The sequence below is a fragment of the Rattus norvegicus genome, chromosome 4, assembly GCF_021556685.1.
Source record: "Rattus norvegicus strain SHRSP/BbbUtx chromosome 4, alternate assembly SHRSP_T2T, whole genome shotgun sequence".
In the NCBI taxonomy this organism is placed as follows: domain Eukaryota; kingdom Metazoa; phylum Chordata; class Mammalia; order Rodentia; family Muridae; genus Rattus; species Rattus norvegicus.
In genome coordinates, this window is record NC_141537.1 from 83,625,290 (window position 1) to 83,645,546 (window position 20,257).

The 20,257-nt window shown below is 43.8% G+C and overlaps 1 protein-coding gene and 1 long non-coding RNA gene across 5 annotated transcripts in view; one reads left to right on the forward strand and one right to left on the reverse strand.

The window, feature by feature from the left end:
- The window catches only part of Creb5 (cAMP responsive element binding protein 5), a 401,568-nt gene that overhangs the window by 233,478 nt on the left and 147,833 nt on the right, over nt 1-20,257 (forward strand).
- Nucleotides 3,198-12,988, reverse strand: LOC147994865 (uncharacterized). Its single transcript, XR_015686013.1, has 4 exons — nt 12,856-12,988; nt 12,385-12,547; nt 5,925-6,004; nt 3,198-4,715 (listed from the first exon to the last, which is right to left on the reverse strand). It is a non-coding gene; the product is annotated as an uncharacterized LOC147994865 (long non-coding RNA).

Below are 20,257 nucleotides of genomic sequence, written 5' to 3' on the forward strand. Positions count from 1 at the left end.
GTAAGCCTCCATTAGGTGAGCTCTGTGAGAACTATGGCTGGGTTGTGAAAGGCAGGGCCATGATTTCAAGTGGGAAATCAGAGGGTGTGACTCAATGGAAGAATTTGGGTTTAGCATACACAGGGGATGGGTTAAATGAGAAGAAAGAAATGGGGAGGGGGAAGGAAAGGAAGAGAAGAGATGGGAGAGAAAAAAAGAGAATTATATTATTACTCACTTCATGTGTGTATCAAAATAGCTGTCGAACACAACTTAAGGAAGAACAAATGTGTTTCGTTCATAGTCCTAGGTCTCATCCCTTATGGAAAGGGACGTGTGGCGGCTGGAGTGATGGGTCTGCAGTCAGGAGCAGCTCAGTTCTTTTTATCCTGGGATCCGAGGCCCTGGAATGGTGCTGCTTCATTTAGGGTGGGTCTTAAGACCACAATTCTATTAATCTAGATGATCCCTTACAGACATGCCCAGAGGCACTTCCCCACCCCCACTTCCCTAGCGATTCCAATCTGATCACATTGACAGTACTCATCCTGGGAAGAGAAAAGAAAAGGGGAGGAGGAAAGAGGAGTGGGGGCTGGAGAATTCCCTGATCCAGATGGACCTTCTCGGAAAGGCCACTGTTGAGAAAAGCAGAGCGTGGACCTAAAGGGGTCTGATAGCTGACCAACACACCTTTGTCATTCGCCATGCTCAGACCAAAGGTCGCCTGGCTCCCAACCTGCATCCTATCCATTCTGCTGAGAGACTTGACCTCAGACGTGGATTGGCAAGGGTAGAGAAGGACAGGCACTCTTTTCTGGTGGAGGAAAACAAAATAAGATCTAAAATTTCCAAATAGGATTATCCATTTCCAGCTATAGCATTTCTCTACAAGAAATGAAATAAGTTAAACCAAAATAAAAAAGCTTTTTTAAAATTAAATCTGAGTGCCGTCACCTTTCCTTCCTATCCCCCGTGGGCTAGCCTACTGCCTCTCTTTGTGGTTTCTCCTTTATTCTTTCGTTCTGTTTCTCTGTCCGTCAGTCCCCACCCCAGTAGTTTTTATGGCTAGTCCATAGAAACCAGAAATACACACACTGAAACACATCTACCCAGTGGGGAGGGGGTAAGCATCTATGTTCTGTTGTTCTGTGTGTGTCTGCATGTCTATCTCACATGAAACAAGGCACAGGACTGCGGGAATTAGTAAATTCCCTCACCAATAGCTGGGTGCAAAATGGCCTTTCTTCAACCCAGCGATTGTGCTGGAACAACAAATTAGAGTCTTCATTGTTCTTTGTTTCCTTGTTTAAAGTTCAACGTGAAATAGTTTTTTTGCTATGAAAAATAAATCTGAAAACAATAAGTCTTGTTCATTGACATAAACCGCTGTCAGTTCCTTGTGGGACCTATGCTGATAAAAACCAGGGGGAAACTATTTTATTGGCAATGCAAGGAATTTTTGCCTGTGGAGATCTTTTTTTAAAGTTCAACAGCAGTAAAGGTGGGAGCAGAAAGCAAACAAGCCCTTAAAATCTCTCTGCCCCACCCCAACCCTTCGTCCCAGTCCCAGGTGACATAATTAAAACACAGAAAGCGAGAAGCTGTTACCAACCCAACCATTTAGCTTAACAGAATCATGCATTTACCAACTTCATTTTATTCCATTTTTTAAAAATAGCTCAAGCTGAACATTGCTTTCTGTTTCACACACAAAGGTCTTTTCTGCGTGGGAGGGTTTTAATATGGTCTGCCAACCAGCTTGTTAGTGTTCAGCAGGGAACTTGCCGGGCCGCATGGGGCAAGACCCACTGTGCTGCTATTCCATACACAGATGTGAACTTCATTCCACCCATGGAAAATGTTCTACCGGAGGACTCATAGGTTAGCCACTAGTCAATCCTGGTAGGAACGTGTCTGAGCTGGCTCACACACTTCTTTGTGGAGTTGGGAGACAATCATAGTAAAGATGGGGCAGGTGTGGATGTGACCACGTAACAGCTAGCATATTATTGGTTGAGGATGGTGGTAACGAGGAAGCCTCTATGATTCCAGAGTGTGTAGATTTTAACCTTAGTCTTTGATGTTGACCCAGCACTGTCTAAGAAGTGAGCTTATCCCCTCTTATACCACCAACCCCACATACCAAATACACCATAGCACTTGGCTAGTACCGGAATCCTGGAGACTGAAAAGGTTGCTTTCTCAAGACTAAGTTCGGAATGCTTAGCATCTGAAGGGTTGGCCACAGCGCCTGCATTGAACTCAGAGACTTTATAACTTCTCTCTTTCCACTTAATGTTGTGAATGCTTCTAAGGATCCAATCAGCAGACTCATAGGTTTGAGCCCTGGAACTAGCCTTCCTGGAAAATTTTTTAAATGCTTGCAAATTCCCCAGGGAACCTGTCGGCTAAGATTAGGCATACTTATCCAAGGTCACCAAACAGCTGGAGCATATGGGTTGAATTTCTAGGTGTCTGTGTGTCTGGCACTCCTCTCCCATTCCAAACTAGTGAGGGAAGAATGCCTTATTTTCCATTGACTCTTAGTATCCACCAATCCCCAAATGACCCGTGGCTGTGCTCCCTCCTAGAGACTCTGCCTTACACACAGCATGCCTTCTGCCTCAACTGAACAAAATGGTGTTGCCTTGGAAAGTGGGTTCTCGCACTCTAACGTGTCTGTGTGTCTACAATGGCAGATAAGAGAAGCCTATTGAGAGCTGCTGTCTGTGATTCAGCTAGATGTATCCAAAATGTAAGAGTTGTCAGGCTTTATCACTACCAGGGTCACTAATTCAACTGGAGGCAAGTCTACGCAAGACGGAAGCTCTGTCCTTTGCTGTATTGGTGCCTGCAGATGAGGACATCGTGGAGCATGCGCCTCACTGGTGTTTGACTGAACAACAGCCCAATATCTTTTCTAAGATGCCCCTCCATTAAGCCTTTCCCTCAGGCTCCCCAGAGTAGCACCAGAGGCGGGAAGAGTTCTAGGCCTTCCAGTGGGGGTATAAAGATTGTGGGTGAGCCCATTGGGGAAGAGCGATGGGGTTTACCAATAAATCTATATTTCCATGATGGCAAAGTATAAACTTGATTTGAAAGCATAACTGTTTCTCAGACTTCTAATATCCACCCCAGTGCCAACCAGGAAACAAAGGGTCTCATCGATGAATGAAGCTCAGGGAAGGGGTGGGATTAAAAGAATAAAAGACATGTTTCAACATGTAAACTTTATTGGCAGATCTTAGGGGTGGTTAAAACAAAAGATATAAGCCAGGAGGATGGGAATGTATCTAAATTGCCAATGTATTAAAACAAAAAGTACCTGCTGACCCTTGATAATAGTTTTGTTTTCTACAGGCCTGCTTTGGTTCCACCCAGGCCACTTCTTGGCAGTCTTTCTAGATTTCTCTTCCTCATGTGTGGTGATCATGTAGTACAGCCATGATACTTAGCACAATCCAGGGAGTGCTTATGCTGATTAGAGCAGAGATTGTGAGACTGGTACCAGCTGCTTGTGGCCCATGCTACCTTCAGAAGGAGGTTCCCCAGTACCTTACAGATAAGGTCTTCCTGTTCCAGTTATGCTTCTAGTCTCATGATTGCTGGCCCTGGAGTGAGAGAACACTGTTGGAAGGTAGGTGGCATTAAGAATAATCTCCTTATCTTATCCTGCAAATTGTGGGTCCCTTTGTATTATAATTGCTACCAGGATGAGATCCCAATTACCCTTTGATCTTTACAAAAGAGAAGATTGTAGCCTGGGCCTGGATTCTCAGTCTTTTGGGTAACAGTCTGAGATGACAATCCTGTTGCTGGTGGGGTTTGCCCTCTTTCTGAAAACCAAATAATGTGTGTGGTTTGATTGTGGGTTTTAGATGCCAGTGGTTGTTGGTGGGCTATGAGGCTATATGTGACTTTAGTGACTTTGTGATCTCTGGATCTTTAGAATGCTTGCACTGGAGTTGTGCAAGCACCTGAGTTATGTAGATTATAAAATCTGGAAATAGAGAGGAAAAAAACAGAATAGTTACCCATATCCACCACTACTTGGAGGCCCCAACCCCCATTACTATTGAGAAGAGGAAGAACAGAGTCTGGTGGTGGCTATACCAAGAAGAAAGTAGACATCAAGGGAGGTTCATTTATTTGAAGAAAAAAAAACTTTCCCAGGGTGAATGTTCATTGTATATGTTTAGTTGCTTGGGCTAAGACAGACCCAAAGCCAGTAAAGCATTGCTTCTAGGTGTATACCTGGTTCTGGAGGAAGCTGGCAGGCTGAGTCAGGAAGATTCCTCCACTAATGATGGGCAACAGCACCCAGTCCATCAATGGCCCGGATAGAACACAAAGGCAGAGGAAGGGTATTGGAGCATCCATCATTCCAACCTTAGAGCTAGTTCTCCGGCTTGGGACTCAGCCTGGCCCTTATGCTATTGACCTTTTGGGTTTCAAACCTTCAGGCTGGGACTGAAGTACACCATCCCATTTCTTGGTCTCTCTCAATTTGTCATTATGTGGACCAGTTCCTAGTATTAAATCTCTCTAGATCTTGGCCTCTTGATCATCTTTCTCTAGGACTGGGAGTTAGGGAAGCCTTCTTTATTGAGACACCTTCTCAGCCTTGTTTTTCCATGAGCCAAGAAAATCGAAGGGAAGTGGAGGAGTGAAACTTCAGCCACATCTTCCATGGCGCTCCAGAGCTGCAGTCTCCTTGAACACGTCAGGGGAATCATCTGAAATGATTGAGACTTTATCTTTCAGATCACCAAAACAGAGCAAAATAGGTTGGCAAAAATCTCAGCTTATATACATAGCAAGGCCTTCTTCTTGGTTTTTAGTCTAGGCCAATGGTCCCATTAATGGATTGGAGATGCTCCCTACTATTCACTGGTAAAAGGAACACATCTACTGTGCACTGGAATAATGCAAAATGCCAGCCTCCCTCACCAGTGGCTTGAAGGGAGGTATTCCATACCTGGCATTGGAATTTTTTATAACCTAAAAAGATATTGTTTTGTTGGTTTGGGTTTTAATGTTTAAGAGTTACAAAGAAGGATAATACTCATCCTGGAAGTCATAGGTTATCAGGGTTTGTTATTAATATAAAATGCACTGAATAGGGGGTAATTATGCCTGTGGCCCATGAGAGAGCTAGGCAGGTATAGATGTTGCTCTGATCAGAGCTCATGCTAATTGTATTACTAAGAGCAATGTTGAAGATATTAATCTGAAGACCACAGATTAGCATCAACATTTCTAGTTTCTCTTGATATTATTTCATTTGAAAAAAATTCATGGTATGCAATTGGGGGGATATCTGTCTTAGCATATAATGTAGAGCTCTGGATTGCTGAAAAATATCACATTGCCCTCAGTGATGGACTTTGGGAGGGATAAAAGGAATAATAAAATGAAGAACTTGAAAAACTATGACTAGATATTTGGTTATCTAGAATTGCTGGTCTCCCTTCTCCTTCTCTCGTCTCTGTTGCCCACTTTTGTTGCCTTTTCCCCCACAATAAGCCTCTCTCACATGGAAAAAAATAGAATTGCTGGTCAAGGGCTATGGAGAGGGTGCAGAGGTTAAGAGCCCTTGTTGCTCTTGCAGTGGGTTTGGGTTCATTTCCCAGCACCTACATGGTTGCTCTCGACCATCCACAATGATTGCACAGGATCTGATGCCCTCTTCTGACCTCCCCAGGCATGAGACACACAGGTGATGCATATATGCACGCAGGCATCTATTCATGCATAGTAAGTAAGTAAGTAAGTAAATAAATAAATAAATAAATAAATAAATAATCTAAAACCTTTTAAAAAGAATTATTAGCCAGACTAGGTGGCTCTTACTTATCCCACAGGACTTGGGAGGTAGAAATATTGAGACATCTCAGTAATTGGTGTAGTTGTGCTCCAATAAAATGTTCCTTGTAGACACTTACATTTGATTTTATGTCACTTTTCCATGTTGGGATGTTTTCTATAGTACAGAGTGGGGTAGTTGCAGCAGAGGATACACGGCCTGTAAAGAGAAACACCTTTAACCATAAGCACCGCACATTACTGATTCCTGACCTTGGAGGTGGTCCATGCAGAGTCACCCTGAAAACGGCAGGTTCTCAACCCTCGTGGTATGTGTCTGTCAGTGTCAGAAGGGGATGTTGTCCTTCTCATGTGATACTATTACATTTTCATCTCTGAGAAATAAGTCATAACTCTTATCTTCGGTAGCTCACTGATACTTAATTGATGAGTGGGAGACATTATGTCCTGAGACTGATCAGATACCCTCTCACTGTTGCTCCCCATGAAATACCAGAACTGTGATGAAGACAGGAGCTAACCAGCTGGTAATCACTAAAAAACCTGAGGAAGCTCCACTAGGGAAAGCTGCCTGGCTACCTTTTTAAATAACCTGGATAACAGTAATGTCACTCAGAATGTGCAAGGCCACTTTCTCTGGATGCTGCCCCGTGTGTTCCCGCTTTTAGTTGTGTACACCCATTAGGCCACCGTCTAAGTAAGGAGGCCAGGGGCAATGCTGAAGATGCACAATCCACTTAAATACTTGAAGGCTCCGTGGTCAGGAAAGGATGTCTGTGTGTCTGGCTCACTTGAGTGATTCTCTTGCACCCAGAAACTTAGCTCCTTTGGTAGAATGCTTTCCCTTTATTTATTCAACAATTTTAAATAATTTTTCAATGTATTGTTTCTGCTTGTAAGACTGGAGCCCAGCTGATCTGTTTGTTTGTTTGTTTGTTTGTTTGTTAGTTAGTTATTATCTTCTTGAGAAGTGTTGTTTGCCTTGGTCAATCAAATTAACCCTGTGGCCATTCCGTTCACACATCATTTTGTGACCTGAACTGGTTTTTTTGGCCAGGACATAGTCAGTGATGCAGACTAGAGGGTCTAAGATTCCACACCTAACTGCTGAAGCTCCATACACCAGGCCTCTAAGAATCAACCTATTACATGTTTCCACTGTTGAAGATGAATGCAGCGACTAGTAAGAAGCAAGTCGTCAAAAGGCTGCTCTTCTGCTCAACGGTGTAATACAATTCAGAAGATTCTAGAATACATATTTCTTTCTTAGTAACGAAAGAATACAATACCAAACTCTACCAATAAATCCACTTATACCGAAAAACACATTGAGGAGCAGATGGCTCTGTAGATCTCAGATTCAATTGTCTTGTTCTAAAAGGAGAAATCCAACAGTGATTTTAATTTTCTTTGACAATGGGGTGTTGGCACGGTATATAGAAACGTTCTGGTGTGTTCCCCTGCATGTGCATAAAGATGGTAAGAGTCTGTGCCCTAGAAAAGCAAAGTGCCCTGATTAACGGTCACGAAAATCCCCTTTATGGATTATTTTTGGCTGTGGCAGACTTCCAAAGCTGGCCGTGGTAGAGAAGGGAAGAATGGAACTCTAAAGATGGCGTGTGGATGGAAGACGGGCATTATTGTCCGTTTATTAATTTTTTCCAATTAGTTGAAAAAGTTGCTTTGTACCTCCTAGAAAATTAGCCTATATTGCACATGTGTCATTTAACAGCACGACTTAGCCAGTCACAGGTAATCGTTATTGAAAGTACCAGTACCTAGAGCACATTTGGAGTCAGCGGTGACAGAGGACAAGGCCAGAAATAGCACAGACAGTTGAGGGGAGGGAAATGGGGAGTTCCAACAAATATATTTCCAAGTGGCCTAGAAATCATCCTGCCAACATTGTGGCAGCATAGGTGCAGTACACAGAAGGTAATCTTTAAGGGAAGGACTGGGAGGGAGCTAGGCACTTGGGGAGGCTGAGGCAGGAAGTTCCTAAGTTCCAGACCAGATGGTCATGTGTAGCATGACCTCAGAAATACTAGTATTGGCAGCTGCAGGTAGAATAGTAAAAGCATTTTAATTCATAATTTCACTCGTAACACAAATACTCTCATGCAAACTATGGTGGGAAACAATGATTCATATATGGCTTCAAAGAAATAGAGTCAGTTATCTAAATTTTTGGTGACTCAAATGAACAAAATCCAAGACTTATGGAGTAGGTATAAATGGGAGAACGTTGTATGACCTAATTCAGAAAGGCTTGTACTGTCAGGAACAACAGTGGGAACAAGGTAGTGGGAACTGGTAGTTCACCAGTCTGAACTCTGTCTCCTACACTTTCTGTGTGATCCCTATACCTTCCCTGAACCTTTGTTTCTCCATCTGTGAAATGGGCTCACACAATCTCTTGCAGTAATGTTGTTGGCATGAGAATACATACAGAGTTTCTCAGTACACTTTAGATGGTGACTGAGCTGTTATTACATAACTCTGATAACTATAATATGACCCAAACTGCCATTGTGTCTTATGCTGTCTTTTTAATACAAGAAAAATCTACTTCAGGGGAACATAGCTGGTATCCAGATGTCTTTGCATACATTTTCAGAGGTTTAAAAAAATCTTGCTGATGGTTATTCCAAGTTCAATACTGTTCCTTGTCTCGATGAAAATCTTCACACATGGATGCCCTAGGACTGTGTATCCCCAGGCATGAGTAAAATGAAAATTCAGAAGAAAGTGAAATTAGGAAGAGGAGTAAGGAGTTACATTTGGCTTGGCTGGGATTTGGAGTGATTACCTTGGAGCATTTCCATATAAAATTTCAACATTGGACACAAAACATCCCTTCCTATCAGAAGATGAAGGAGCCTCTTCAGCAGTGATGCTCGTCTGCAACGGCTTTTCAGAATTAGTTAAGCCGTGGCTACCAGTCTAAAGATAGACCAGCTGGATTTGTGGACACACTTTATAAGTGTTGTATTCTTTTGTCCCTTGAAGCATCTTTGGGTGATGGCTTTTGAGGTACCTGTGTCTCTTGGGAAGAAAAACAGTTCTGAGATGTGTCAGTGCTTGACACCATGCCCTTTCAGATTTCCTTCATGAAGATGAGCGCTGCCTTACTGAGCATAGTCAAGAACATTCATTACACATTTCGATTACTTCTTTAAAACTATGTCTATGCTAGCCATTTCCCATCTGACACTTGGGAACATATGCACTTCCACTTTTCAGGAAACCATGCTAGATACAGTCTCAGCTCATTTAGCTCTTGCTACAGTGACACTTTCCCACATAGTTATCTGTTCAAAAGACGATGCTGAGTCCAGTGAGAAAGCAGACTCAGTATGGGGGAAAGGACATACTCAAGGTATACCATGGGCTTGCATGAAGATTTCCTTATGCGATCAGTACTGTGTGTGAGGAAAATGATTGAAACAAAGATGAAAGTCACAGGCAGAGACTGTCCCCCTAAAGGTATGTCTGCTATAAGCCAACTTCTGGGAGACAGCAGGAAGTGAAGCCTTGCTCTTCAGTGTTTGCTCAATGTGCTGGGTGAGTGTGCCCACCTTTGTTCATTTCAAGTCATCAACAGCTCAAAACTTGTTTGTGTGTTGGATGAGTAGCCCAGAGGAGGTAGGGCATGTGCTTGGCACACACACACACACACACACACACACACACACACACGGGAGAGAAAGGGGCAGGGTGTCAGATCCTGCACAGTTGACTCTAGCAGACTGTCGCCTTTAGGCTGAGTTTTAAAATTCCTATCCCTGACCATCTGAATTTTTGTTGAACCCACAGACATGTGAATGAAGCAGACAGGTTTCTCCCACCAGAGGCTGCAGAGGAGACTCGTGGGTTTTTTCCTTTGCTTGCCTTTACTGCACTGAAACCTATTTTTCATTTCCAACCACATGACTATTGTGAAGTTAGAGACACAGAAGGCCTCTAATGAGAGGATTGATTTACACAAATCAAAGATTTTCTCTTCCTGAATGTTAAAACCCAAGGCCTCCTATTATACATCGTCCCCCAGACAATTAGCCAAGGCTCTTATGCATCCATGCAAACTCACTCACCCACGGCAGACCTCGGTATATTGCATTTTGCTGACACTGCCTGACTAGCCAGGGCCCCTCACTGAGATGCTTCTCCTGTCAGTGGCTGGCAAAGTGATTCAACTCCTCCATGTGTGTAATACAGTACAGCACTTTGAGGCTTACAAATGGCATTGTTTAAATCAATACACAGTGATTTATTGCGTATTGTGGAGTGCTTATAAATATATTATGAATTGTCAGAACGCAGCAAACAGCATCATAGGCTGGAAGTTGTCACAGGCGAGAGACCTCCACACTGTGGGCCCTGCAAATGAGGCATCTGATGACCCAGACAGTTCATTTTCTTCTGCTGTTCTTCACCTTGTACCTTGTAGAATTAAGACTAGGACTGATCAGAAGAGATGAGATAGTTCAGACACAATACCATCTTGAACTAAAGAATCACTGGGTTTTACTGTCTCCGGTGTAAGCAAGCAGCACCGTGAATGGATGAGGCATCAAAAGGAGGACGTAGGAGAGGTTCTTGTTTGAAACATTTTGTTGATGAATTTAAGTGGTGGCCACACAAGTTTTCATTATATTACTCTTTAAATATTTTGCCTGTCTGAGAGGTTATAACAAAAAGGCTTTCAATCAAAAGAAATGGAAAGGTTTCTATTAACTTTAACATTTGAAATGATTAAGAGGGTAAATTTTGTTACTTTTGTTCGTGTGTGTGTGTCTGTGTGTGTGTGTATTTGTAAGCAGACAGACATATGGAGCCCCATGGCTAATGTCAGGAGTCTTCCATGATAGCTCCCCACCATATTCACTGAGGCAAGGTCTCTCAGTTGAATCTAGAACTTGCCAATAGGACCAGTCTAGCCAGCTGATTTGTTCCAGGGAGCCTTCTCCTTTGGAATTACTGGTAGGCTGTCTAACCTATTAGACATGTACATGAGCAAGCATTACACTTGATAAACCATCTCCCCAGAATGATTGCCATTTTCATCATAGAAAAGAGTTTATGTGGGACACGGAGAGCTGACTCAGAAGTTAGGAACCCTTCCTGCTATCCCAGAAAACCCACACACAAATCCCAGTGTCAGTCTGAGGCACGCACAGTTGCCTCTAACTCCAGCTCAGTGAGTTTGATATCCGATGTCCTTTTCTGTCCTGTATGGGACAATGGGACAGATATGGCCTCTCCCTCTCCCTCTCCCTCTCCCTCTCCCTCTCCCTCTCCCTCTCCCTCTCCCTCTCCCTCTCCCTCTCCCTCTCCCTCTCCCTCTCCCTCTCCCCCTCTCTTCCTCTCTCCCTCTCCCCCTCCCCCCCTCTCTCTCTCTCACACACACACAACAACAACAACAACGACAACAACAACAACAGCAGCAGGAGCAGTAGCAGCAGTGACAGCAGCAACAACAACTAACACTCATAATTTAAAAAGCCTGTGCTTCGACGATGTGTGTGGTTTTCACTTTTGTGATAACCATGTTTGGAGCTGAGTTCATGGGTTTCCTTCTTTGGATCTTTATCCTGCGCTCACCATAGTTTGGGAGCTTTAGATGTCCTCAGCCACCCAGCTTTGTGCAAAGATCATAGGACTAACAGCCTGGCTTCAACGGAGCCCTAACAAACCAACAGTAGTATATTAACACATTCTAAAAATGTTTTTAATATCAGAAACTAAGCTAATTAATATTTCCATTGAATAAAGAAAGCTAGAAATATACTCAGGTATTTATCTAAAACAGCCCATTGTATCCCTCTGGGGGTGGTCACATAGAAATATAATATTTACTCATAAGAATAACCAAAAAGGTGTATTAATAAAAGCAAGACTCTAATTGAACACAAATTATACTTAAATTTTTCCAGCAAAAATAGAAACAAAAATGTTAAAAAGGGGAAGGAAATAGAAAGTTTGGTGAGATAATCATTGTGCCCCTTTTAATGGGTAAATTATAATTTATTATTATTTATGTCTTTTCACCTCTCTTTAATAACTATTCTCTCTCTCTCTCTCTCTCTCTCTCTCTCTCACACACACACACACACACACACACACACACACACTCAAGTGGAACCTGCAGGATCCATAGTGTTGCATAATGCATATGAATTTAGGGCGGACCATTTGATACTGGGAAACCTATTAGAGGGCTCATTGCTGGTGAAGACTGATTCCTCTTCTCTTAGCAGCCACTAGTTGCCTATGGTTCTTCATCTAGGGGGTGAGGTCTTGTGAGATTTCCCTTGTCCACCTTGGCATATCAACTGTTGTCTTTGCTCGGGTCTTGTTTAGGCGAACGAGATTTCATGTGTGCGGCAGCTTCCCCGTTATAAGAAGACACGATCTCTCAGAAGATGTCTTCACCCTCTGGCTTTTAGGCTCTTTCCACCGCCTCTTCTGCAATGTTCCCTGAGTCTTGGGTTAGGAGCTGTACTATAGCTATGTGAGTTGAGGGTGGTCTCCATGGTGTAAAGCGAAGCTTTGATGAGCACTGGGAAGTACACTTACCTGTGGGGATGAGGATAGGTACTCAGGATGCAGTTAGAGATAGCCCAGCTTTTGGAGAGTGGTGGCAATAGGTTCTTCCTTGGTCCACACCAGTTGGCTAAACTTCAGTGCCAGGAATGATTTGCTTCCTCTTGAGACTTAAGACCATTATTCATCATTGTACCTATTTGAAAAATAAAACAGAGTGTCATGAGCTTGGAATTCATCATTTCCAGAGTCAAAGGTACCGCACCAGTCAGTTAGCCTCCTGCAGCATCCCTGTGCCATGTGAAGCATTGCCATGTGTGGCTTCCTTAACACTCAATGTCCATCATTCCTGTTCCTCTGTACCTCATCATTGTCCCTGAACTACTTCCCCTGAGATGATTCCTATGGTAGCTTGGTAGATAATCAGCCAAGGCCTGGATCCATAGTGTAAAATGGGAAGTACTCTCCCACTAAGGCTAGTTTGGTATAGTGTTGAATTTGTACCTGAGTTCTCAAAGGAGCTTCTGACCGTGCTCTCTGACTGCAAGAACGAGCCAAGGGGTGGGTGACCAGGAAGAGCCTCCAAGGAATGAGCGTCTGCCCCGCTGTGCTTTCACTTACCATGGGATCTGCAGCCAGCATTTATCCCAGGGCAATTGTTTACTGTGCACTTCTCCCCGGAATTGGCTGACCTTGTCCTCCATGCCTGGCTTTTGTTTTGCTTCGTTGTAAACATTTGACAGTAGTAGTCAGCTCAAGGGTACACACAAGACCATTGTGAAGGGAAGAAAAAGGGGTTTTCAGGAGTGAGCATCTCAAATGATGGAAGTACTTCTCTGTGCAGACACACATAATCCCTTCCGGGAACACATTTATCCATCTGCACGGCACCAAGAGCTGTACGCACGCCTGCCATTTGTATGAGGGGACTAAGTGTTTGCTAGTTACGATGGCGAAAGATCCTCATGGTATTCACTGGAAAAGCAGGTGACAAGTTCAAACTTTCAAAGAGATATCTCTAGATAATCAGTTTCAAAATATAACCTACTGTGTCAAGAGGGATTCAGGGACCAAGCCAGGGCTCACTGGGACAAGCCCTGGCAGTGGTGTTAAAGCGACATTGCTCCATTGGGTCCCCCTTTGTCTGCACTCTTCCTCCTCACTACGACCACCCCACCACTAATCCCACCCCTTGGTGCCACTTCAAACCAGCTGCTCAGACGCACACCAGCTCTGCTCATTGGCATCTAGCCATGAACTCATCCATGGGAGCAGTCCGGTGTTGTCCTGACTGAGTTTTGCATGTTCAAATCCCTTTCCACACAGAGGGCCCTGACTGAACAAATGAGAAGATGGACTGCTTGGTTCTCAGATGCTTATGTAGTCACTGCTGGGCCCACTTCTCTTATCCTGTACCTTTCTTTTTCTTTTTCTGTTGTGTTTGTGTTTGGTATGAGGGCGCATGCATAGACTCATGTATGTCAATGCTAGAAGTTGAAGTTGAGTGTTTCCCTCCATAGCGCTCACTTTAAGTTTTGAGACATGACCTCTTCTCTCTAAACTGTTTTCTTTTTTGGCCTGGACTGACTGGCCACCAAGTCTTTGTCCCTGCAACTCTAAGGTTCTAAACACACTCCACGGTGCCAGATGTCACGTGGGTGCTAGGGCCTGAACTTGGATTATCATAGATACACAGGAGCGTTTGACTCACTGAGCTCTCTTCCCAGACCACTGCGGTCCTTGATGTATATAGCATGTGCTATCAGTAAATGCAATAATGGGGGAAGAAATGGCTCACTTCAAAAAATTCTAACTTCAGACAAATGATTGGGTTAAGTATTGCCTTAGTTTGGGTTTCATTGATCTGAAGAGACACCATGACCAAGGTAACTCTTATAAAGGAAAACATTTAATTGGGGATGGCTTACACTTTCAGAGGTTCAGTCCATTATCACCATGGTGGGAAGCATGGCAAAATCCAGGCAGGCATGGTGCCAGGGGAGCGGAGAGTTCTACATCTTGATCCAAAGACAGCAAGGAAGAGACTTGATATGTTTCATACTGGGAGTATCCTAAACATTTAAGACCTTAAAGCCCCACCTCCACAGTGACACACTTTCTCTAAGCCACACCTCCTAACAGTGCTACTCCCTAAGGCCAAGCATTCAAGTACAAGAATCTATGGGGGCCATACCTAGTAAAACCACCACAAGTATTTAATCATTTTTGTTTGTTTTATGACCATATCTCCTGTATATGACCCAGGCTTTTGTCTTTCAAAAACAAGGGCAAAAAATTTCAAAGTCCATGTAGTAAAATTCATTTTATTCATTTTATGACCAACTGCCTGGAACCAGAAAGAAACACAATTATGGTGTGCATGTGAACTGATTAGGGTGTTTGTTTTATTTCAAAGGCTCTGTTAGGGTGACTCTGTTTGGAGTTGCAGGCAAGCAGGCGGGAGATGCTTATGCTCTGGACAGATGCACATGCACCAGTTATCATTCTTGCAAGAGAAGCCCCTGCTTGCAGCTGCTCCAGGAGCCCAGGCATCTGGGAACAATGCATATCTGCACTCAGGTTCCAGAAACACGAGAGACACTATCAAATAGACAGCTTGCCCAGAGCTGGCTGAGTGGCTGTCCCAGGAGAGCACAGCCTGGTGTTCTCAGACTCAGAGCTGATTAAAGCCAGGGGTGACCGGAAGGCCATGTTGAGTCTCCATTTTGGGGAGGGGGATCAACAAAGGGATGACAGCTGCAACCCAACTGCCCAGGACTGTGAAGAGTGCAGCTGCCTCCTGTTGAGGGGGAAACAGCATGGAGCTAAGCTAGCTTCTAGTTCCTGGATGCCTGCTTTTTTTTTTTTTTTCATCAGCCCTTTTATTGGCCAGGCCTCCCCCCACCTTTGAATCTGTGCTCTAAAGATGATACATCAAGATTTATCACAGGTCTTCACATTGAGGAGATCTGAAAAAATGAGAACAAATGGTTTGTTTGGTTCTTGGCCACAGAGCCCTGACCTACTGACTCTCTCCTTTCACAGACGTGGATGGGAGCCGATGTTTTAAACAACCTACTCAAAAAGAGTGCTGGGCGGATGGGATTTTCCTGTTTATTAGGCACGCCTGAGTAAAGCCTTTGCAGGCAATTATTGAGATCTGGAAACTCCCCCTCTGCAGCTGGAACTGGTTCCTATGGCACTTCAGAAGACAGGGGTGGCGTCTACGTACCCAATAGGATATTTTGAGCAAAGGAGAACAAATCAAAGTTCCAACAAGGCAGCAGAGCACCCATGCTCTCCAGGAATAAATGGGTGGCAGGTGCTAGGTGCAGGGTGCTCTTCCTCCACCAGGCTCAGGAACTTCTTGTGTCCTCTCAGGACCCTGGAGTGCAGGGCAATGGCCAGGCAGCCATTGCATGCAGGGAACCGAAGTCCTTGACCAGAGTTTTACCGTTAATCCTCACAGTACCTTTTGGTAGAAGGAGCTAGAAACTGAGTTTTATAAACAAACAATATTTTATGACCACACATTTTGCAATTATTTTTAGTTTTTAAACTACCTCCTAATTTAAACACACAAGAAATCTGTTTCGATGTGAATTAGATTAAGCTTAATTAAATTTCAGCATGCATTTTTATACTTCTAGTATATGACGAGTTTAAGTTTTGTGAATGAAAGTGTGAATACTATGGTTCAAGATGGCAAACCAGTCCGAGTGCCAAGCTCTCTTCTTGACTTCCCATGGAAGTAAAGGCAGGGACGTGTGTGTGTGTGTGTGTGTGTGTGTGTGTGTGTGTGTGTGTGTGTGTGTGTCTAATAGCATTGGGAAATGGCAGTAGGCATCATTACTAGATCTGGAAATTTGAGACCATTCTAGAAGATAAATTAGAGCAGAAGAGAACTCAATTGTTACCCAAGGCACACATAGAAGCTTCCCCACGCCCCTCAGTCCTTAGCATCGTAAGAGAAGGAAGTTGCCTTGGGACAAAAATCCACTAGAGAACTGTATTCAAGGTAGTTGAGATTATTGGCACCTCCCTTCTCCAATGCATACTACATTTTTGTCCCAACAATAACACCAAGATGTTACCCACAAAATGGCTTAGCTATTATGGCTTATAGCTTATCTATAGAAACAAAGACAACATTCTATAAACATCTAGGAAAGAAAAACAAAATTACAAGTTACCAATGAAAAATGAAAAATATAGGATTCAGCATGACCCTGAACTTCTCCAACATCAGCAGCATAACTTTCTAGGAAACAAAGAACTATTGTCTTTGACAACACTAAGATAGTTATTTTGAACCTTCAATTCTTACCCCAGCCACACTGTCATTTATTCATAAAGCAGTTAAAGAGAACGTACTACATGGGACTCTGCTATGCAAAGATGTGTACACAAAACCATGAGCACCCGCTCTCTTGGAGCCCACATTCCGCTCAGGAGAGCGGATGGAAACAAGCGTTCAAGGGAATGGAAAAATTACCAACGAGGATACATTCTATCATTCAGCACTGCTCACACAGATGTGGAGATAAATGGTTACGCTATTTGAAAGAGGGAGAGGGAGGAAAGAAGGAAGGAAGGAAGGAAGGAAGGAAGGAAGGAAGGAGTTCAACATAGATAACTGCGTTGAATACAGTACTTCCTGACTTTACTTACATATAGAATTATTTCTCCTCCTTTTTCTCTCCTTCTCTCACCTGTCCTCTTCTTTCCATTCTTATTTTAATATTCTATTGGATATCCTTAAATTATCCTTCCCTATCATCTGCTCTGGGAAGAGCTGCCATTGCCTTCCAGGCTTTTACAGTCTAGCCTCAGTTTACTGTGCTTATTTTCTCTCTCCATAAAACATTCCCTCCACCATCTTCCAGTACTTTCAGACCCTGAACATTCCAACTGTGTCAGCTCCCTATCAGGTTTGCCTTTTCCTGTGTGCTTACTATCTTCCTTCCTTCCTTCCTTCCTTCCTTCCTTCCTTCCTTCCTTCCTTCCTTCCTTCTTCCCCTCCCTCTTTCCTTCCTTCCTTCCCCTTTCTGCCCCATTCCATTTTTCCTTCTTCCTTTCCCCTTTCTCTTTCCTCTTCCTCCTTCCCCACTCCATCTTCTCTTTTGAGACAAGTCTCATTATGTAGCCCAGGCTGGCCTTGATTATACTATCCTGAATCCTTCCCAGTACCCATTCTCTGAGCTTCTTCCCCAGGAGTGGGCTGGTGGGAGATAGGATCTATGTCTACATAGAAGTGGTTTTCCCCAGCCTCCAAAGTGAGCTCAGAAGTCGCATGCTCAGAGCTCAGAGTCCCACTCTCAGGCCTCCCCTCCTCAGCCCAGTGTGCCCCCATCCCACTGAGCATACCAGGCCTCTTGAGCATACCAGGCTTCTTTAGGGCCTCCCACTTCACTGTTGTTAACTACTCAGGTTTGTTGACCTTCCATAATAAATGGGAGTGACGATTTCTCCACAAATTCTCTTTCTCCCTTCCACTTAGCCTCCCACCCTCTGTCTTCCAGAAATCTCAGTCTCGATGTCAAGATGTCAAAAGAAAAGCCATACCCCTCCTCCATGTACTGCACAGAAGCAACATATTTACAATGCATTGTGTTTTCTCTGGCCTATTTGCATATCCACTGACGCGCGTTACTTTTCGGGCTTACAGACTAAAACTTACAAATAAAACTCCCTGTCTTTATTGAAACACAGTCACAGGATTCAGGAAAGCTCTGGTCTTTTCTGAATTTTACTTTTAAGTCAGGGACAGTTGGTTGGATTTTTAGGGTCTGGCTTTCTAGAAAGTTTTCTATTTATCCACTGCCTGTGTGGCAGGGTGTTTGCCCCGTCCCTGGGAAGTATGACAGGGAGCTATAACAGAGGTTTACTATGAACATTGCACACAGATTACAAACATCATAAATGACAAGTATTTTTCCTGCCACAGTAGGCAGGCAGGCCAGCTGTGAAGGAAACGGACACACTGTTCTAGGGCAGCAAAATCCTGTAAAAGGGAAGCATAGTTCTTTTGTTTGGGACTGTTGATATGAGTGAGTTTCATATTAAGTCTGTGCAGTGTATACCAGCCCCCAGGGACAAGGTGGCTGTCCCCAAATGAAGAGCAGGACAATGTGCTGTGCTTCCAACTTGCCTAGACTCACATGTCCAGAGAACACTGTAAAGTTATAGTGACAAAGGGGACACGGGAAAAAGAAAGCCAGGTTATTGCTTTCCTAATCGAAGGAGTTGGCATGATATTTTACCATTCGTGCTTGGCCACTAAACTTGATTTAAAAGGTGGGAGGGAAGCAAGACAAAACAAAAGCTAAAGTGGTTTGGACAAGATATTGAAGGCATCTGAACGTCAGGGACTTCAGAGTACCTAAGCCCTCGGGGTAAGGGCCCTCACCAGTGGCTTCACCGCAGCTCTGGATTTTATGCCACCTCCTGGAGTTCCAAACATGATGTGGGTTAGGAGCACTCCTGCTTACCCAGGCAGGAAATGGCAGTGGTTAAACTTGGCCAGCTTAAACCTGTTCAGTGCAAGGCTGTTGATTTTTGCTCTCCACAGTAAGTCTTTGGGGGCCAGATCATAAAGTTGACTTGTCACCTCTCTCTCTAAAGTTTGATTTAAGCACACATCTGTAGAGGCTGAGCCCTCCTTACTACCCAATTCTGCACCCACACTTAAGAGATGCCCTGGAGATGCTTAGATAGCAGAGTGGTGTGAGGAAGCTTCTCTGAAGTTCTTGCCTGGACAGGGTCTGTCTCTGTGGCTCTCAGGATTGCCTTTGCTTTCAGACACGGTCTGAAAGTTCCGTGTGACACATTCTGCCGAACACTCATGCTTACAGTTGGAGAGAAAGATGTAGGCAAGGATTATTGGTCAAGTGGAAAGAGAGATTTCACTTCCCACAAAACCTCCTTCTTGTGTGTGCCGACAGAGTGAACTAGATGCTACCTGGAAGGATAGGTCTCCTGTGTGAGCACAGTCTAGAGGATTCTGTAAGGCAAGGGGAGGGCAACATGAACTCTAGGCTAAGAGTCCATTGTCACAGTTGCCAGTGATACTTTCTCAAGTCTCAGAGACAGAAAAGCCTCCTCTCCTGTGCCAATGAGATTTCCTTTCCCAAACTGTTTTGTTTGCTTTTCTTCAATGTTTCTAGTGTTGATCGTTGATAGGTAGATGGACTATTTATGTTTGTGTTCCCTCATTCACATAGGTACTTCTAGTACTTCAGTTGGCTTGGACCATACATGCTCTTCAAGACTTTGGTTTTCTTCTTGAATGTCCTTTGGCACTGCTGCTATTTTCCTGCTATATTTTATTTTATTGTATTTTATTCCTGTTCCTTCCCATGTCCAGGCCAGATGCTTTTGGAAGAGTGTATGAGCCTTCTCAAACTTAGCATGAAAAATTCCTAGGCAACAATTATACACACCCCTAGACCCCATTTTCACCAAGAATCTGCCTCACAGGTACCAGTGCAGCTCAGGGGATGCAGCTGGCTGCTGCTGCTGGCCCTCTGGAACAGAGAGGTGTCCTCATAGCAAACCATTGAGCGGAGCTGTGCTGGTGCTCATCAGAAGCCATATTTCTATTTTTGCACCACAGCTTAGTCAAGAAAAAGAAAGAAAAGGAAGCCGAGCGGAGAGGTGAAGTGTATATACTTATCTCTTATTTGTGCCTCACACGAAGGAACACTGATATAATATAGCCCTTTATGTAACACTTAATCTTGTCAGACTTGTATCTTTCACTTCAAGTTCCCTGTAGGACCTCAAAGGTTGGCTTATGGAAAAGGTGGAAATACCACCAGGAGTTCTTGTCTCTCTGCCTTCCTCCATTCTCCCTCCCTACAAGGCTCGAGTAAGAATAATTTTCCTGTTGAGATCATCTGAGTCT